Source organism: Heloderma suspectum, chromosome 5, assembly GCF_057233095.1.
Source record: "Heloderma suspectum isolate Gila_16-S chromosome 5, 16-S_ref, whole genome shotgun sequence".
In the NCBI taxonomy this organism is placed as follows: domain Eukaryota; kingdom Metazoa; phylum Chordata; class Lepidosauria; order Squamata; family Helodermatidae; genus Heloderma; species Heloderma suspectum.
The window spans coordinates 196453045-196474649 of NC_139462.1; the positions used below are offsets into that span (position 1 = coordinate 196453045).

The 21605-nt window shown below is 43.3% G+C and overlaps 1 long non-coding RNA gene across 1 annotated transcript in view; it reads right to left on the reverse strand.

The window, feature by feature from the left end:
* LOC146345025 (uncharacterized) overlaps positions 1-21605 on the reverse strand; it is a 58639-nt gene that overhangs the window by 17684 nt on the left and 19350 nt on the right. The window contains exon 2 of the long non-coding RNA XR_014792401.1: positions 15376-15477. This is a non-coding gene — a long non-coding RNA (uncharacterized LOC146345025). The remainder of the gene's footprint in view (positions 1-15375; positions 15478-21605) is intronic.

Consider the following 21605-nt stretch of genomic DNA (forward strand, 5'->3'; position numbering starts at 1 on the left):
CTGGGTTTTATCAACAGGTGGTACTACACATTTATGTTTGCATTTGTGACTATAGTTCGAAGCAGGTCTTCCAGCGGTCTAGGAGCAGGGATGGGAGCTACAGTACATCAACTGGCCACGGTGCAAAATAATTAATTATATGCAAAAGGTCGTAATTTACATAATTTATTCAATTTGCATAATTCATTTTGTCTTGCCACTAACTTTTCGTTTTGTTGGAGAAGGGTAATTTCAACACAAACACAGCTGTGGGTTATGCAATCTTACTTCTGTCTGATTCATATGATGTAATTAGGAAATGACTAATCTCACCTTTTTTTTCTTTTCCCTTTTTTTGGTGTTTCTTCCCCCACAATTGCACTAGCAATTTTGGCATGCATATTAAGAAGTGATTACTGATTCTGCTGAGGCAGTTCTGATGCATTGTACAGACATCACCAGTCTTGTTAACACTAATGGCTTCATAATGAGCTGCCTCCCTTCACATCCCAACAACTTTCCAGTTGTTATCAGGCTGCTGCAGTGTGGAGGTAGGGTTAAAATTAATTTGAATATTATGTGGATTTCATGCCTAAATTTACTACCCATCTGAAGGCAATGAGAAAATGTAATTGTCACCGGTCAGCATCTCTACCTATAATGTTAACAATTTTGTCTCATTTGTTTCTATCGAATACAATCAAGATCCATTCTCTTAAATCACCACAATGTGTACTACCAATACAATAAATTGAATCCTTGATTTGTTTGACACAAAATGAATTCTTGACTCATCTAGGAAACAGAAGTAATTCATTTTGTTTATTACATTTCTGTACCAATAATCAAGGCTCTCTGGATGGTTTACAAAGATTTAAACCCTAAAAATGCAATATAATATCATAATATAAAATGAGTTACATACAAAAATATAACAATTTTAAACAAGAAATCCCAAGACTCATTAAAATTCTTATCATATGCTGTCAAATGCCTGGGCAGAATGTCTTAACCTGGCACTGAAAAAATGACAATGTTGGCATCAGGCGGACCTCACTGGGGAGAACATTCTGTAATCAGGGGACCACCACCAAGAAGGCCCTCTCCCTTGTTGCCATTCTCTGAGCCTCACTCATAGGAGGCACTTGGACAAGATCCTCAGATGATGAGCATAGTAGTAGGTTAATACTGGGGAAAAGTCTTTTCTGTATTTTGGTGGTGGTGGTTGTGCTTTTGAAGGCTTTTTGTACATTTTGATCAGTGTGATGAATTATGCTTTACATTGTTTATATTTTTATTTTATCTCATTTGTTAGCTGCTTGGAGCATTTAAAAAAAAATAAAACGTATCATAAAATGCCTGTAAATGAATAAAAATCAACACTCTTGTAATACTCTTTTCTGATTCATATTAGAAATATTATTCAATGGAAATGTTGCTGTACTTTTGATTATTTCTGAATTAGAGCTGTATGCAAATGGCCTCCAGCCTATTTGTGGGCAGAGAAGTTGGGGGGACAATTTCACCAAATTTCTCCTAGGGAAGGAGAAATTCTCCAACAGTTTCTCATGGATAGGGCTGACTATTGGCAGGGGTTGTAGCACAGGTTCTTTTTTCCTCAGGGTTTTTAGCACTGCTTCTGTAGGTGCAACGGCATCAACTGTGTTGAGGCTTCCACTTTTCTGAGGCAGAATTTTGAATTCCTTTTGGTGGTATTTTTGAGCTTACCTAATCACTCTGAGGAGGCTGAAAGAGCTGTGTGGGCTTTCTCTCTCTATTACACGTCTTTCCATTGCTCTGCAGCCTCCTAAGCTTCCAGAACTGAAAAAGCCCCATGGGAGGAATTGCCTCATGTCGTCTTCTTCACGATGGCTTTAACTGAAGTGCAGGCAGCCACGGAGGTTGCAGGTTGCCAGAGAGATGATTGTACAATGAAATACAGGACAATCATGCACACTCCTCAGCCGCCTCATAAATAAAGTAAGCACAAGTACCCCAAACCCAACCCATGAGAATTTCTCCAGAATTTCTCCTACTTTGAATTTCTTTTTGAAAGCAATTTCTTTTCTATCAAATTGAAAGAGAATGGTTGAAAAAAAGGTGGGAGAAATTTTCGGCACAGCACTACACTGAATGTGTCAAAGTAGAGAGCTGGTATAACATACTGTATTCTTCCCCGACTTGGTGCCCTCCAGATGTGTTTGGACTATAACTCCCATCATTCCCCACCAATATGGTCAGAGAGCTGCACTCCAACAGATCTAGAGGACACTGGTTTGGGGGAGGCTGGCATACTGGCTAAGGGCACAATCCTATGCATGTTTAGACTGAAAAATTCCTACAACTTCCAGCATTCCCCAGATAGCATAGAATCATAGAATAGTAGGGTTGGAGGGGGCCCATAACACAATCGAGTCCAACCCCCTGGTCAATGCAGGAATCCAAGTCAAGGTATCCCTGATGGATGGCTGTCCAGCCTTATCTTGAATGCCTCCAGTGGGGGAGAGCCCACTACCTCCCTAGGGAATTGGTTCCATTGTCTTATTGCTCTAACAGTCAGGAAGTTTTTCCTGATGTTCAGCCAGAATCTGGCTTCCTGTAACTTGAGCCCATTATTCCGTGTCCTGCATTCTGGGATGATGGAGAAGAGATCCTGGCAACCTGTGGCAACCTTTCAAGTACTTGAAGAGCGCTATCATATCTCCCCTCAGTCTTCTCTTCTCAAGGCTAAACATGCCCAGTTCTTTCAGTCTCTCTTCATAGGACTTCGTTTCCAGTCCGCTGATCATCTTTGTTGCCCTTCTCTGAATCCTCTCCAGCTTGTCTGCATCCTTCTTAAAGTGCTGTGCCCAGAACTGGACACACTACTCCGGATGAGGCCTAACCAGTGCTAAGTAGAAGGGAAGTAGTACCTTCCAGGATTTGGAAACTATGCTTCTATTAATGCAGCCCAAAATAGCATTTGCCTTTTTTGCAGCCACATCACATTGTTGGCTCATATTCAGCTTGTGATCTACAACAATTCCAAGATCCTTCTCACTTGTAGTGTTGTTGCGCCAAGTATCATGTGCCCTAAGAGACTGAGCTATGAATCAGGAAGTCCCTGGTTCAAATCTCATAACTGCCATGAACTCACTTCCTTAGGGAAACCATTCTACTTCCACCTCAGTCCTCCTGCCTCCCACCCCCCTCCATCTCCAATAAAAGAGATAATAATACTGGCTTCCTTTACAGGGTTGTTTGAAGGATTACTACCAAAGAGTGCATGTGAAGTGCTTTGAACACTTGAAAGCCTTATACAAATGTCAAGCATTATTGCTGAATATTACATCAGTTCTACGTTGTACTGTGCATGGGCTTTTCCTTGTACTTTTAATAATATTGTGATAAAAAGCTTCTTCGTTAAAAACCTGGAGCCGCAATCCAGCAGCTCCAGTGGGGACTCTTGTGGAACAGACATGACTGGGCTTGGCAGCAGCAATGGCTTCTATTTGGCTTCCGTTTTGTTCTTCCGCAACCTAACTCTAGGGAGTCAGTATACAGAAGAACCTAGAGGTTGCTTCACCCTTGGACCTCCTCAGACGCAACCATGGTTTTATTACACCATTCTCACTGTTCACACAGTGGCCAACCAGCTGTCGACAGGAGACCCACAAGCCGGACATGAGTGCAGCAGCGCTCCCGCCCATGTTTCCAAGCAAGTGGTGTACATAGGCATACTGCCTCTGATACTGGAGGTAGCATATTGCCATCTGGGCTAGTAGCCACTGATATCCTTCTCCTCCAGGAATTTATCTATAAGCTTACACCATGCCCAAAAGGTATGAATGAGTATCAAAAAATGTATTCATTCATTCCTCTGCACATTTGTTTTAGAACGAATGAAAGTTGAACAGAATGGGGCCCATTTGCATTTGTTCTGAAATGAACACACAGTCCAATGAGCATCTCCTCTGCTGCCTTAATTGTTATGTGCAGCTAGTTGCATGTGACTAGAACTGGACCTGTGAGTGCACGATTGAGTGAGCACATCATCTTCAGTCTCATTTGCTGTTTCCAGCATCAGGGCCAATATATTTGAGGGCAGCTATGATGTATTGTATTAACTTGAGCACGCTCCGGGAGAAAGCGCAGGACAGGAAGGCCTGGCGTGCTATGGTCCATGGGGTCACGAAGAGTCGGACACGACTGAACGACTGAACAACAACAACAAACGATGTATTGATGCAGGAAATATATCCCTTATACTACATCCAGTGCAAGAAAATAATTTCTGTTTAGTTCCATCCCAAGTTTGTAGTCATCAGACCTTACAGCCTAATTACAGTGGCATTAACAACTTCACTGGATGTTAATTTTCTTACTAAGGGAGAGAGGGCTGGGTGTGTGTGTGTGGAGATCCACTCAGGCATACAAAAATGAAAGGAGAGATTCCTGACACATACACCACTGCAGAATGCCAATCAAGGAAGAAATGAAATTGTACACAGAGCAGAAGAAGATTCCTAGTGACATTTACTGTAGGGAGTGATAACACAACCATAATTACATTACAGACAGATATAGGTTTTCTGCATTGAATGTGATGAGAATGAGACATTAAACCTTTGAAGATGGATAAGGAGTGACAGGACATAAATTAGGTTTGCAGTAATCTAACATAATGTTAGGTTGCCATTGTTATACAAGAGGCAGGGACATTCTGTAGGAATAAGCTAAAGTGACCAAAATGAAAGTGGCAGGAAATCATAAGTGGGATGATTCACTGTGTGATTTGAGGCCAGGTTGTTTGGGGGGGGGGGGTTGTGTCTCAGCTCATAAAAAGGTCAGCCATACATAAGCAAGAGAGCGCATAAACTTTTGCATGTTATGTTCTTGACAGCGTGGGCTTGCATGTAAAAATAACCATGTGGCAAAGGGCAAGTCCTCAGGGTGGCTCTACACAAACAGCCTCTGAGTGGAGGCCACTTGAAATCACACTGCTTGGAGCTTCCCTCCTCCACTCATTCAAAAGAATCTGCCAACAGTCTGACTCAGGATATGGCAGCTTCATATGTTAGGAGCTCTGGGGGATGCATTCCAGTGGTGGGCGGGTCCGAAGGCAAAGGGGCAGGGCCAAATTATGAAAAATACAAAAATACCAGCATATTTTAGCTGAAGGGTGCAACCTTTCTGCATGTTTAGGCAAGAAAAAAATCCTACGATTTCCAGCCTGCTAGGAATTGTATGACTTTTTTCTGTGTAAACATGCATAGGATTGCATCCTAAAGGTCTTACTGCCAGTAACCAGACTTTATGAGAGGCATTTCAACCTTTTAGAACCATGTAAAAGCTGGAAACCACCAAACGATAGTCAGACTTGGGGAAGGGGCACAGCCAGGGGAAGGGGGCGTGGCCATCTGGGGAACTCTGGAAGGCAGGACTGGGACCCCAAGCAGGCTGGATTGGGACCATGCATCTGAGGATCAACCCTTATGGAATAGATGATACTGAGCTAGAAAGACCAGTGATATGACTTGGGATAGGGCAGCTTGCTATGTTCCTACAAGCAACTCACCCATATGGAGGCGGCTTCCAGTGGTGCAATTTAGATTGGCCACCTTTCAAAGCCTGGTTGTCCCTAGCCATTCACAGAAATACATGTAAAATGACTTGAAACAGAAGGTTTTTCTCACTGTTTCCAGCTTGTTTAAGCATCAATAAACCCAGGATAGACTCAGAGTACAATCCTTTGGGTAGCATTCCCAATAGATGGCTCCAAATTCAGAGCCCTCCGCCTATCCTATGTCCTGCTGGCAACAGCCAGGCAGGGTGAGAGGAGGACGGAGGCAATTTCACCTCTGTTCCTCCATTTAAAATGCAAAAAGCTGCTAGACAGGCCTCTGAGCTCATATAGCTGATTTACCTTTTGGTGGGCGTGGAGGGGACTGGAGAGGCCGTAGAATACTGCAGATCCTGGCCTCTCTTCTCCCCTTCCCACCTACCAGCACACCCCCTTTTCTCCCTCTCTGACTTCTTTTATGAGGTCGCAGTTGTGTAAGAGAAGCTTTCTGCAGCGGCATGAAGGGAAGAGTGGGTGGGGGAAGGAAGATCCACCATCAGATCTCCTCCTCCCTGCTCAAAGCTCTGTGTCTGTGTGTGGAAACAGAGGAGGAGATCTGCAGCATCCTATGGTTCCCCAGATGCTGTCTAGGAGCCATAGGATTGTGCCCTTAAAGTTCAAAAAAGAGATATATGAAAAGGGGGAGCTAGCTAGGCAGCAGTACTTCAAAGAGAAATTTGGAGTCCTACTGGACCAAACAGAAAGAATAGTGTCATTGTGTTTTTTAACCAGGTGTTTTTAACCAGTATTGGGTGTTTTTTTATTATTGTATTTAAATAGTTAAAAATGAGTATATGCAAAAGCATCTTTGGGAGTCTAACCATAAAACTACTACAAGTAGGGGAAATACAATGGAGTGAAGCTAGCAATGCCTTGCCTAATTCTTGGCTTAATCCCGCTAATATTACTGATGAAAATGCTTGGCCTTTCCTTCGCTTTTAAGAAGCACAAGCCATGAACTCAAAAGGCAACACGGAACAGAATCCAAGCTGGTACATGATTACTAACACAAAACGTTAGAGTAACACAAACCCTATTCAGACCTTAACATAGAGCCTGTTATAATTAAGGATGGGTGAACCAGGGATGCTGGAGCTCACTGAAATTCTCTGAAGTTCACTTTAAAGCTCAGTTTGGCTCACTACCATTCCCGTTTGTGACCTGTGGTTTTTTTTGTTCGTTCAAATAGGGAAAGTGCACATTTTTCAACAGTGTGAACTCCCTGCCCCCCTTGACTAAAGTATGAAAATGCAAATATTTTAAAGTTCGCTTTTTTAAAAGTATGCATTTTTAAAGTCCACATTTTAAAAAGTCCAAATTTTAAAAAGTCCACATGTTTGGGCATTTGCTAACATTTTCAGAGAACATGTACTCCCATTCATGTTCAGGGGCGCAAACAGGGCATTTTTGAGCGATTTGCAAACTGAAACAAAATTCTTGTATCTCCCTAGTCATAATAGAGATTCCCCTAAGAGTAGACACAGTATATTAGGAATTAACCGAAAGTATTTGAGTATAAAACGCAATTGAGGCCTAAAGCCTCTTAACTACAATCAGCCATCTTAACAGTAACAACCAGTTCTTCTTCCCACACTGCCTCTGTGAGGCTGATAGCCTCTCTTACAACTACTAACTCTTCATTCATCACAGTCTGATTTCATGCACTTTACCACACTGACCTCCATGAATTTATTTCAGAGTTTGTAAAAGCTCCTGTGTATACCTCTGTGTGTGTGGAGGACATTCTCTCCATGTGATGTCATGCCCCAGCTGGAGGAATCTTCCTCCTCTGAGGAGCCAGAGCTCTCGGAGATGGATGACACCATGGAGCCACCCATATCAGGAGACCTGGGGGAGCCTGGACCCTCAGGGGAGAGGACCATGAGTCCATCTCCACAGGAAGAGGGGAGTTCTGCTTCAGAGTCAGAGCCTGAATGACCATCCAGTCCCAGACAGCATCATCACCTTAAGAGCCAAATCAGTGGAGCTCTTGTAAGAAGAAGCGCCAACTCCAAAGAAGGACTCCTCAAGAGGAGGGAACTCCTTGGGAGCAAGGCTTGTAATGTACTGCAGCTGAGCCTTGGGTGGGGCTCAGGAGACTCTGGTAACATAAGCCTGCATTTGCCTTTGCTGGAAACAGTGCTGTTGCTCCTGTATGTTGTACTCTGACCTTGATTCATGTTTGGATCTCTGTGTTATTGACCTTTGGACTTCTGCCTGATGCTGCCTTTTGGAACTCTAATTATACTTGACTGATATCCCGTGTGTTTGACCTTAGCTATGTCTCTGACTTCTCTCTGGAAAATCCATGTTTGTCCAGTAAATTGTGCCTGACTTTTTGCTTGCTTTGATTTCTCTATTGCACTGAGCTTTGTGTTTGCACAACAAAGAGCTGGACTTTGTTGAAGCAGGACACATGATCAGGAAGTCTGAAAAAGCAGGCAGTCTCAACTCCATGGAGCGAACCCTCTGTGATACATATACAACTATATGTATGGGAAAGGACTGTAGCTCAGTGGTACAGTACATGCTTTGTTTGCATGCAGAAGGTCCCAAGTTCAGTCCCTGGCATCTCCAGGTTCAGGTAGCAGGTGATGGAAAACAGCCTTTTCTGCCCTGGTGAGCGCCACCAGTCAGAATAAACACTGCTGGGCTATGTGGGGAAAGGGTCTGCTTAGACAGCTTCCTGTGTTCCTCTCTTCAGGGGCTCTTTCAGTCCTTGTAATGAGCACATGGAATTCAGGCATATGCAATTCCACTCTTCTCCCTTCACACATCCATATGATGTCTGAATAGCTCTTAAGTTGCCTAGTGTATTCATTATAAATCAGGCTTGAAAAACCTGTTCATCTGAGTGGATGGCATCAGTCATCTTGATATATCAGTCAATCCTATAATTTATCACTATCAGGATCAAAAGACAGGCTCACATCTTTTGATCTGCAAAGCAACTGTTTTGCAAAGCTTTCTAAAGAGATGCAAAAATGGCTAGCACTTTGTAATTCTGCTTGTTTGAATAGGCCTAGTGGCAGTGGTGTTTTGTTTTCTTTGCACTTCTGGTTTAATTTATTTATCCTGCTCTGATGATTAACTGAGGCTGGAGCTCTGTAGGGTGAAATAACTATGGAAAACTGCTGCCATTTTGGAATATGGGCAGAGCCCTGACTGATATTGGTTGTGGAGGTCATAGAAAATGTTGGAATGACATCACAAGAGACAAAGCACCCGCCAGGAAGTAAGAGGCCATTGCCACATACCTGGAAGTGGGAGGGACTTGGCATATGCAAAGGGACTAGCAAGAACCACCACTGCCTAAATGGCAGGTAGGAAGCCCACCTATGTCTTCAGCCAGAAGCTACAACTACAGTCTAGTAGTGAGTGGAACTGAGAACCTCAGAGGTGCTTCTTCTGTTCCACTGAGCTTGGATTATACTGAGAAGCATTACAGAAAAGACCTTTGAGGCAGCAGAATCAGCCCATTCATCTCATACACCAAACTTCAACATAACTTGGCATGGAACTGTGATCCAGGCCAGTTCCAAGGAGGATCCTGATGGATCCAGGAAAATGAGTTTGGATTTTAAACTTAATTCCCCTTTGTTCATAGCTGCTAAGTGAGGTCAAGTTGCTATTACCTGAGCTTTCAAAGAAGTGGCTTACATTCTACTCCCCACCCACAAAGATCCCTGGTGACAGGACCGGCCCTACCATTACACAGAGTGAGGCAGCCACCTCAGGCAGGATTGCTGGGGTGTGTGTAAGGGAAACAGTGGCAGGCCTGCCTGGTCATTCCTCATGAGCCCCTCAGCTGTTCCCCTCAAAGCATGGCCTGCTCTGTGCCTGCTAAACTAGCTTGCTGCCCACATGCACAGTGGAGATTGCAGTATTGAAGTAAGATTCAGAAACCAATCCAGTAACCTTCTGAACGGGAAGTGGGAGAAGTCCCATCTTGTCCACTTTGCACCACAAAATGTCTTGGGCCTGCCCTGCCTGGTGAGAGATTAGAACCTGAAAACAGCATCTGTGTCCTGCAACTCTGGAATGTAAACTTACTAACCAGCAGTTTACTTGCTTAAACCCTGTGACACCCCTACACTGGCTTATAATTTATTTCTCCTGGGCTTAATCAAGGTGCTAGTTATGAACTTCAAAAGCCCTAAATGGCTTGGGATAAAAGTACCTCAAGCATCACCTCCAACCATATGAGACTAGCTGGTCTCTAATGGCACCTGGAGAGGCCCTGTGGCATGTCCTAGGTGTGCCTGAGGCTTGGCTTGCAGGAACGTACAATAGGGCATTCCTAGGGTTTGGAATGCCTTGCCCTGGAAGTCAATCTATTTATTTATTTAAGGCACAATCATCTGCATCTTCAGACAGAAAAAGTCCCTCAGCTCCCAGCATATCCCAGCCAGCATATCATTGTGCCCCTATTTATTTATTACATTTCTATACCGCCCAATAGCCAAAGCTCTCTGGGCAATTCACAGCAATTAAAACCATAAAACATGAGACAATAAAATACAATGTAACAATGACAAGTTTAAAACTTCAGTATAAAAAAACAAAAAACAATAACCAAAAAAAACCTAGCAGTACTACAAAGATTTAAAATACAGTACCAGTTTAAATTGTTAGACTGGAGTGCTGGGCAGAAAACAACAGAATGAAATTTAAAAGGGATAAATGCCAAGTTCTGCACCTAGGAAAAAGAAACCAAATGCACAGTTACAAGATGGCGATATGTGGCTCAAACACACTACAAGCGAGAAGGATCTTGGAATTGTGGTAGATCACAAGCTGAATAGGAGCCAACAATGTGATGTGGCTGTCAAAAAGGCAGATGCTATTTTGGGCTGCATTAATAGAAACATAGCTTCCAAATCCCGGGAAGTACTAGTTCCCCCCTACTCAGCACTGGTTAGGCCTCATCTGGAGTACTGTGTCCAGTTCTGGGTACCGCACTTTAAGAAGGATGCAGACAAGCTGGAGAGGGTTCAGAGGAGGGTCACAAAGATGATCAGGGGACTGGAAATGAAGCCTTATGAAGAGAGACTGAAAGAACTGGGCATGTTTAGCCTTGAGAAGACTGACAGGAGATATGATAGTGCTCTCCAAGTACTTGAAAGGTTGCCACAGAGAGGAAGGCCAGGATGTCTTCTCCATCATCCCAGAGTGCAGGACACGGAATAATGCGCTCACGTTACAGGAAGCCAGATTCCGGCTGAACATCAGGAAGAACTTCCTGACTGTTAGCGCAATACGACAATGGAACCAATTCCCTAGGGAGGTAGTGGGCTCTCCCCCACTGGAGGCATTCAAGATGAGGCTGGACAGCCATCTGTCGGGGATGCTCTGACTTGGATTCCTGCACTGAGCAGGGGGTTGGACACAATGGTCTTCTAGGCCCCGTCCAACCCTACTCTTCTATGATTCTAAAACAGAAACTGAAAAACTAAAATGCCTGGGACAATAAAAAGGTCTTCACCTGGCTCCGAAAGCAGCACAATTTAGGTGTTGGGGGAGAGCCTCACTGGAAAGCTCATTCCACAAGCTCATCTAGAGATACATCCATGGACAAAGCTGAAAACTAGATTCAAGGTGACTTATACCAAGTCAGAATATTTGTCTATCTCCCCCAGTATTGTCTACTCTGACTGGCAGCAGGACTTTATGTTTGACGGATTGATACCCCACTTTTCTACCAAGTAAATGGCACTCAAGGATTGTAAGAACAAAAATTTAAAATAAAAACTTAGTTAAAACAATCATTAAAGGAATACAATAAAAACACAATTTTGAAAACCCGGAACAATGAAATAATCAAAACAGCGCCCAACCCAACAGACCTGTTTACCTGCCAAAGTCCTGCTTGAATAAGAACATATTTGCCTGCCAGCGGAAGGTCAGCACAGAGGGAGCCAGCCTAGCCTCCCTCGGCAGGCAGTTCCAAAGCCTGGGAGCAGCCACTGGGAAGCCCACCAAGAGGGTCTTCCCCATCATCACCTGCTACCAGATCTCCTTTTCTTAAACTAGGGATGCCAGGGATTAAAGTGGGTACCTTCTACACAAAGCATGTGCTCTTCCATGGAGCTGTGGTCCCTCCCTGAGAACTACACCAGCTTCTCAAGCAATAGATGAATTCTGGTTCCGTGAAACTAAGAGAAGTTTCACTTAGAGAAGGAAGAGAAGCCACCACAGAGAAGGAAGGTGGCAGGAGCATATCATCTTAAAGGGTCCAAGTTTCCCAAGGTATCACCATGCACAGCTCTTTACAGACTAAATCCAATGGCCTGGTTGACCTTGCTTGTCCTCCTTCCTATCCGCTCTAAGTGTAGAACTTGTATCACAGCAATTAATCACTATCTCATGTTGATGTTTACACTTTACAGCTGCTGATGCAATGGTTTGATGTGTCAAATGATGCTCGATATAATCTAAACCTTGAACCTGTGCCCAGGCTTTGAGGCTAGTGCCAGTGCCACTGCCTCAACTCATTAGTGACTAAAATGTAGAAACCAAAAGGTAATTAGCAAAGCCATTGCCTGCACATATACGACCTCAGGAAATGCAACCAAATGATCGACAATGGCCACAAGGTGCAGTCTCCAGCACAAGGTAAAAGAAAACCTTGCAAAATTTACTTTTGGGGTGGTAGAAAGATTGTCACCATGGGTGGGGGGTTACTTATTTTTGTGACCTGTTGAGGATTTCATTCTTTCCCACAGGGCATGTTGATTGTGGCTATCCTTTATTTTCCTTGATGAGAAAGTGATAACAAAACTGTGAATGAAAATTACTTCTCCAATTAGAAACACACTCCATTTTTGCATGTAATTGAAACTGTGTGGGGCTGGATCCAGGATCTGCTTTCCTTGAGAAGGACTCCACTCACACAAAGTCCCTGCACCCAATTTTGGGGGATCCCCCTTACACCACAGCTCATTCCATTCAGCAGGATCTACTGACTCTGTGTCGCATTTTCAAGGGATGGAGGGGCTGTCATAGGAAGGAGAGGCTGCCATGGGAAGGAGAGGGTGGGGAAGCCCACTTGATCCAGCATAAATCTGGATCCATCCACGGGTCTATGCAGGAAAGCAAACTAATCAAGAAGACCACTTGGTCTACATGGAGCAAAAAGGAAGATTATCAGACTCTCAGGATAATGAACTTTGTATTTTTCAGGCATTGGGTAACTGTATATTATCTATTTCTTGGTACAAAACTTTAATTTTGCAATATATTTTATTTGTGTGTATTTTAGTGACAATGTGCATGTGCCAGTATGAACAGAGTTAAATTTAAATATACACATGCATACATTCATGTATATATTTATATATCCCAGTAGTAATTTATGGCTGTGAGAGCTGGACTATAAGGAAGGCTGAGCGCCGAAGAATTGATGCTTTCGAACTGTGGTGCTGGAGAAGACTCTTACGAGTGCCCTGGACTGCAAGGAGGTCAAATCAGTCCATCCTACAGGAAATCAACCCTGAGTGCTCATTGGAAGGACAGATACTGAAGCTGAAGCTCAAATATTTTGGCCACCTAATGCGAAGAGAAAACTCTCTGGAAAAGACCCTGATGCTGGGAAAGACTGAAGGCAAAAGGAGAAGGGGACGGCAGAGGATGAGATGGCTAGATAGCATCGATGCAATGAATATGAACTTGAGCATGCTCCGGGAGAGAGCGCAGGACAGGAAGGCCTGGCGTGTTATGGTCCATGGGGTCACGAAGAGTCGGACACGACTGAACAACATACATACATACAGAGAGAGAGCAATCAACACTGTACTATTCATGACTGATTCATTCTCGACAGCTACAATTTCTCACCATGATTCTTTGTTTCTTCTAGAACCCACCATGTGATCTTAATTTTAATGTCTTAAACATCACACAGTATTAAAGGATATACATCCCCCCCCCCATCATTCCATCATCATTTCATTAATCTTCACAATATCACTCTGAGGCAGGGAGATCATCCCTAAAATTTATAACAGCCTTAAATCACAACAACAAAGACAGTGTTGCAGCTAGTAGTTCAGTCTAACCTCAGTTCATAAGATATAAGCATTAATAGCAGAGGGACTACTGAAATTACTCCCATTTTGAGAAGGATTTTCAGTCACTCACTCATCCATCTAAACACAGGCTGTTTACACAGACTCATTAGATGTTCTGCTCATAAGAGCTGAATAATCCCCTGCCAAATCTCAACCTTTCTGGCTGTGTACGATGGTTTTGACATATCACCTCAGGATTGTTTGGCTTCATAGTCATAGCTGACAGACAACATCTGAATTGTTTTTTAAATTGTGGCCAAAATTATGGGAAGGGTGTAAGGAAGGCAGTAAGGGCACAAAATCAGTGGAACCAACTCAAGAATGACTATATAGTAATGAACTGGATGAAAATTCAAACTTGCACACCTGCCTGAATCAACAGAAGGATTAAGCTACTAGTATAAATAGTTACAAGCAGGTATATAATCTTGTTCTATAGAAACAGTGTATTCTGTATAGAAATTGCCTATACATTCCACCAGAACTTGGCTAGCACAGGGCAGTAGAATCTCTTTCAGCCTGAGGGCTGAACTCAATTTTAGAGAAGCTCTAAGGGCCTGTATTCCATTGGGGGGTGGGGGGTAGGTCAAAATACAAAAAAAATCAGCCTATCTTAACTTCAAGGACTTACTGTTAGTAACTAAGCATTAGGACAGGCATTTCAACCTTTTAGAATGGGGAAGAAATAACACAAAAGCTGGAAGACCACCAAACAGGTGGTCGCTGGGGGGCGGGGGAGAGCAGAACAACCTGGTGATGAGGGAAAGGGGGTGTGATCTTCCAGGGAACCCTTCAGGACCATACTGGAACCACCGGTGGATCAAATTTGGCCTCCAGGCTTGAGGTTCAACATCCCTGGCCTAATAGATTGTAGAAAACACAAATTCTGTTCCCACCCATTCAGACTGACGGAAGATACTTTATTCCATATTCCATCTGCCTGTTTGAGGTGAAATCTTGCAGTGTACAGAATCAGAGCTGAAGAGTCTCTGGATCTCCCTCCCCAACATAGACCAATCTGAGCTAAACACTCAGGCAAGGGATTTCTTTTTCTTTGGCATGTAAGATGGCCTGCTGCTGAAGGGAGCTTAACTGGTTGGATGCTGGTGATGTATTTTATTGTATTTTTAATTGATTGGTTTTAATGTTATGCCTTAACCAAGATTTTGTTTTAATCTGTATATTATTATTATTATTATTATTATTATTATTATTATTATTATTGTGCTGTGTGCACCTTTTTGTGGAAAGGTGGGATATAAATTTAAATAAATAACTTTTATGCAGATATATTTAATGTCATTAGAGAGCATAGGAAGCTGCCTTATAAAAGGTCAGGCTATTTGTCCAGGTCTGACCTTGTATAACCCAGTACTGTCTACTCCTACCGGTAGTGGTTCTCCAGGGTCCGAGGCAGGAGCCAAATCACATTACCTGCTACCTGATCTTTTTAACTGGAGATGTTGGGGATTGAATTTGGGACCTCATGATCACAAAGCATGTGTTGTACCACTAACCGCCAATAAAAATTTAAATTGCCAAATGAGAAAGCTGAAGCAGGAGAACTGAACCTAGCCTGAAAACAGCAACAAGCATACATGGTTAAAATTATGCAACAGATACTCAGAAGATTATTTACTCTTTAATGGTCATTGTGACTACATTCATATTCTCTATCAGGGCAGATAGGATTGTGGGAAAGAGGAAAAACAGATGCTTACTCACATGGTATGTGTTGAAGCCATGACCCTGTGACCCCCCTAGACAAATTTGATATCATCCCATCTTTTGGTGTCCAGCTCTTATCTGTAATGTCTTTTCTGTAATCTGTAGAGAGAGAAAGCATCTTATATTTTGTGATGGAAAAACTTAGAAAGTGATTATTGCAGTGTTGTAATTATTGTAATGCCTTTAAAAGGAGACTAGCATAATTCATGAGGGATAAGTCCATTTAGAGCTGTTAGCCACAATGGATAGATTAATCCTCTATGATTGAATTTTACATGTGATGCGATGCCAAGTTCATGAATGAGTTATGGGATTGGCATTAGTGACCTCTACTCCTTTGGTCATACACATCCCAGAAAGGATAGTAGTTGTTCAATTCTGTTAGTGATTTGTGGCAATTAAAAATTGTCCTCACATTAGGTTTTAATTTTGCATGGAAACATTGAACCCTAGATTTTTTAAAAAAATACATCCTGTCTTCTTTCGCATGCCAAGGTAGCTTCCACTGTCATTTCACAATCAGTAAGAACAAGCAGAATTCCATCCAAGAGATCTTTCCCCTCCCCTCCCCACCCCACCCCATTCCATTCCAATACATACTGACACTTGTACAATAAAACTGATTTTTAGCAGTAATTTTGTCTGATTCAATATACATCAGGTTTTGATTTATAGTACAAGGTCTGTGCTAGCACTGCAATTTAAGATTCAAGAGTATATAAACAAAGGCATGTTCTATACAAGCCAAAAGGAGAAGAAGGAGAAATGGCCTATGTGCAGTGCATGCCTAGGGATAACAACACCTAAAACAGAAAAGGCTGGAAGGAAAGGCAACAACATTTCTGTGAAGAAATGTCACGTAAATAACTGCTGTTCTATAATGATTAAATAGTTGGTGTGTCCTCTGTGAGGCTATAACGTAGCTGTGTAGGCCTCAGGCCCAGCGTTGTTACAGTGTTGAAGACCTGTTTTAGTAGTAAGTTCTTGGTGGCAGTTTTGAAAGGGGAGAGAAACAATCTCTTCTCTTATTTATAGATGGGGCCTGGCTCAAGTCAATTCAATTTTGATTGCTCTGGGAAACATCAGACTCTGATTGGCTGGAGGTTCTAGCCAGGTGAGAAATGACCGTTGATAGTAAAGGAATTGATAGTTAGCATTAGCTAGCATTGGTGGTCAGTCAGAGAGGGATTGTGGTGGGTGTGGTGGGTAGTAGAAGAACTAGAGAGAGGCTGAGGAGAAGGTAGATAGACGAGGGTTGGATATTAAGCTATTCCTTTAAAGTATGGTAACTGTGCACTGCTGGTGAAGATCAGGAGGTGGCTGTGTTATGCCAGGAAGCTGCCATAAGATCTTAACAGAAGAAAATTATGCAAGCAAGCATTAAAAATCAAATAAACTGTCCAAGCAGCCAGTAGTACAGCAGGAAGAGTTTTGGTGTCTGAGGAAGACAATACCCAAGAGCTGGACTGGTTGTGAGTGTATTTGGCTGGGGTGGGGATTTAGTGAATTTAGGCTGAGGTAAAAGAAGTCATTTAGAGTGCAATCCTATGGGTTGCATTCTTGACGATCGTAAGCCCCTGAACTCAGAGGCTTATGATCATGCAATGCAGGGCAGGAGGAGCAGCGGAGGAGATCTTCACCTCCCTGCCCTCCCACCATGCATTTTTTGCTAGATGGACTTTTTTGCTCATCTAGCTGTGGCGCTTCAGAGACAGAGGGAAGAAGGCTGGCGAGGCATCAAGATAACTCATATCCTGGCCTCCACAGTCTCCTTCCCTCCCTGCCTGCTGAAACGCCCTCTCCTCCAAGGTCAAGTTCCAGACCTTGGAGAGCAGCTGGCACTGTTCTTTCCTACTAGGAGGTTTCAAAGTATACTACGACAATTAGTGGCAATGGAAAAGGGTTAGCATGTGGAACTCTGAGTTATAGATGCAGGGAGTTCCTTAGGCCCTGAAATATAATCACTTGCAAAGAAAAACAAGAAATCCCATAGATGGAATTGCCCAGTGAAAGAGCAGTTTCCCCATAGTTGTGAAAAGCTATTTAGCCGCACACAGGGTAAAAGAGCACTGCAATGCTATACATGTCTACTCAGAAGTAAGTCCCATTGTGTTCATCAACACTTACCCCTAAATAAATGTGCATAGGATTGCAGCAAAAGTGATTTTTTTTAATACATTGCTGAGGGGGGTCTCTGCATTAATCTGAAAGAAATGTAATAGGGTCAGTGGGTGGGAATCTGTATTTTTGTACTACTGCAGTGAACGCATCAGTCATTCTATTCCTGTTTCAGATAATGAACAACAGAGCAAAAGGATTCCAGTGCGAAAATATGTCAGATGCATTGTGAATATATAGCACTGTAAACACTGATTGAAGGGTATCATAGTCTCACAGACTAATACTTGTAGCGCTTGGACTGCGACAAGCAGAAAAATTAAAGCAGGTTTCACAAACCTCCAAGCAATTAATGAGGAAATCAATTAGCAGCAAAAACAGTCTGTTATTTAGAGAGCTTCATCCAAAGATTCTTACTGGCTCTTTTCTTCTAAATACTGGCATTCCCCACTCCAAAATAGTTGGATCCCCCAATTCAATAGAGTCATATGCCCCTGTTAGAGAAAATGAAGAATATGAAGTGTGAACCCAAGAGGATGCTTAGGAATAAGAGGGCAAACACTTGTTTGCACAATGTGAAGCTGCATATTTCCCACACACACAGCTCGGCCATTTTTGACCCCTGCAAGAGTGGGGAAGAATATTCAGCAACTTTGGGGACTGGCACTCTGAATTCTAATAATGTTTGAGTGAGCGGGAGGCTTGCCAGTATAAGATGAGGCACCCATGGCTTTTCAACTTCATTGTCTTTCTTTTATCCCCCTGACGTGATTTATTGGATCCTGATTAACTTAGATCCCAATCAAACCAAATTTGTGGCTGCTGAAGTGAGACAAACCACAAATGGATCAGCTCAACAGTTTATTAAGTACACAAAGATGATATATGGAGGCAGAAAGAATATACAAAGAAAGCTCACATCCCTCCAGTTGACAAAGCTGGTTGTATATTTGAGTCCCCAAATTATACAAGACACTCTCCAGGACTGACAAAAGTTCTTCAGGCTGGCAGCGCTATTCTTCCTTGGAGCAAGACCAGATTGGTCCGCATTGTTCTCTAGCTTATATAGCTCTCTCCCATATTCTCGAAGTTTTCAAAAGATCCGAGCCTGGGAAATTACTTGCCTTTCCAGAGAGAGTGAGAGAGAGAGAGAGGCCCCAACATTCCAACTTAGGAGTGAGAACCTCCCAGCTTATGGGTGAGATAAGACACTACTCCCTATCTCAAATGGGTGAGGTAATCAGGCATAAGTACAGTTGTTGACATATGGAGCTGCACTTACTTGGTACCAATTAAAACTATGTGAGAAGCCCACTATAATGGAAGCTGTCATCAAGGGGCCTACCTAGCCAAAGCCTGCTAAAATCTACTGACTATTAGGCTATACAGATCTCTATGCATTCAGGACACTGTACAGGACACAACTGTGGGAGCTCAGCTGAGACTCCTCACCAGTTCTTCTGGTACCAGATCCACTACACACACACCCCAAAAAAAAAGTTTTGCAGCCCCAGTGCTTCAAGTATGGATGTGTGAAACATTTGCTCCAACAAGGCTTTTTAATGGATTTATCCAATTTGCAGCTCCCAGACCTGCACACATTTTGCAGTCAGAAATTGGTAGACTCCTGAGCTTGCAATGAGTTCCACACATTTTTAAGAAATGTCTTCAACAACATGTACACATTTTTTAAATGTGCAAAGAAAAATGCTTACCTTTCCAAAATATGCACAAGCGTGCCTTAGTCAGTGGGTGCATGCAACCCCCAAAATCACAATCTTGTACTGGGATGGAACGATCTTGACCCCAAGAAACTGACAATTTCAGCAAGACCGAGACCGACATATTTGTTCCTCCCTAGTTTCAAGCAATCAGCAGCATGTCACCATTCTCCCATAGAATGCCTATATGCGAGCAATGCTACCTCATGATGTAGCATTGTTCCCAGGGATATTGGGGGGAGGAGGGAAAACATGGATACCTCTACTTCTCATACTGGTAAGCACCCTGCCCCACCCCAAAAGTGGTATATTTCACCCTCACTCCTGAAAATGCCTTTATTTTCACAACACACATACACAAAATCACTGAAAAAGAACAGGTGAATATTTCAGCTCAGCCCTATGTGGAACCTCCATCTTTGAACCCTGCTCAAACCCTCCTCCAAATTGCTCAGGGCAGCAAACACGCTTTCCCCGTTTATTGTCACAACTGCCCTCTGAGGTTGAGAGAGTGACTGGTCATCCTGTAAGGTTCATGGCTGAGTGGGGATTTAACCTGTGTCTGCCCAGTCTTGATCTAGCACTCTATCCACTACACAAGCCTTCTCCAACCTGGTACCCTCCAGATGTTTTGGGCTACAGCTCCAATCAGCCCTGACAATTGGCCATGCTGGCTGGGGGTGATGTGGTTCAACACATCTGGAGGGCACCAGTTTCGGGGAGACTGTATTACATCTTCTATATGGAGGTCCCTACAAACCATTTCTGCATGATGGTATGCTAGACAGGCACCATAATGTTTTCAAGCATTTTAACGCAGGCATTGGTCTAGTTGTGTAAAGAAATCCCATTATTTGCATGCTTCTAGCAGCTGGTGGCATGGAGATTCTCCATTCAATTAGGCAGACACACAAATTGCTTTCAGATCTTCTGCACTCATACAGTGCACATGTAGAAGAGAGAGATTCAGGATCACAGTACTAATCTAGCCACCCACATCACAGTGCCCCACATGTCCTGCCCTCAAACTCCATACACAGGGCCAAAGATCTGAAAAGGAGCATCTATATGCATACAGATATACATGTATTGGTGCTTCATGTGATCTGGCTTCCCAATCATGTGGGAAGGCATTTGCATTTCTACACCTATACTTGCATAGGTATCCCCTTTTAGACTTTTGTCTGTGTCCAAAGCTTGGGATGGCACTATAGTCCTCCATGCATTACAGTCCTCTGTGGAGAGAGCCAACATGTGGAAGAAAGGCGACTCCCCCCTCCCCTGGTGGTCTCCATGAAGAAACATAGGGAGTGGCCCTTGGAACTCACAAAGCAGCTGCAAATAAGAGAATGTAGCTTCTCTTTGCCATATATAACAACTGACATGATTTTTCAAGGAATAATATTGTTACCGCAGCAAACCATCCATTCCTTTGTCAGGCAGATTTCATATTAACTTGCCAGAGTGTTTGGCTGATGCTTCCTCAGTAGAACTAATGGTCAGGAAATAGTTGAGAGCTCTCCCCAATGTTTTGAAAGGGAAAGCCATCAGAACTTGGAAGGGGCACAGCCAGCCCACCCCACAGCTCAGGATGTGGCTGTCACAATTCCCTTAGCCCCCACTTCACTTCAGTGCCCAAACATGCACAGACAAGAGGCTTCAGTCTACAGCTTTTAATCCAGTACTTCACAGGGTCATACAGACGCAAATTCTCAGAGAAACTCTCCATCAACCAGGAATGCCCTCAGGAGATCCAAATGGAATTTACGAGAGTTGCCCGCCATTTAGAGAGGGAGGCAGTCTCGCTAGCCTAACTTAAGGGGGGGAGGGCCCTCTCTTCTTGTGAGGCCTCTAAGTGCAGCTTCTCTTGAAGGCCAATCGAGTAGACCATCTAAGTTCTGCCCCGGCCTTCTCTCTCTTTGCTTTGCACCTGTGCCTGGCATCTATTACGTCAATCTCCTGTTCGCTGCCTCTCATGGGGGGCGGGGGTGATGAGGGAACCTCAAGTTCAGCCATCTGTATATTTGTAACCTCAGAAGCAGGCCTACTCATATCTGGACTAGCCTGGGGAACACCTCCTTCATGTCTGATGGTTCTCCTTCAGAATCTGAACTGCTATCCCAGTCCCTGCACTCAGAAACACCCCTGACAGTGGCTGATCTAGTATGTGTTTATTCCAAGGAAGAACAATAGCCATTTTGGAACAGAGACAGAAGATGAGAAAGAGCATAGAGTCAACAAAAGACTGGAAGGATCTTGTGGTGTGGGGTGCCTCTCCCTGGACATCTGATGTTAGTAGATCTAGTACATGATAGGAGTGCCTAGACTGCTTGCTTCCACCTGTCCTCTACTTGTACATTTATAAGTAAACCAAAGAGCACAAACATA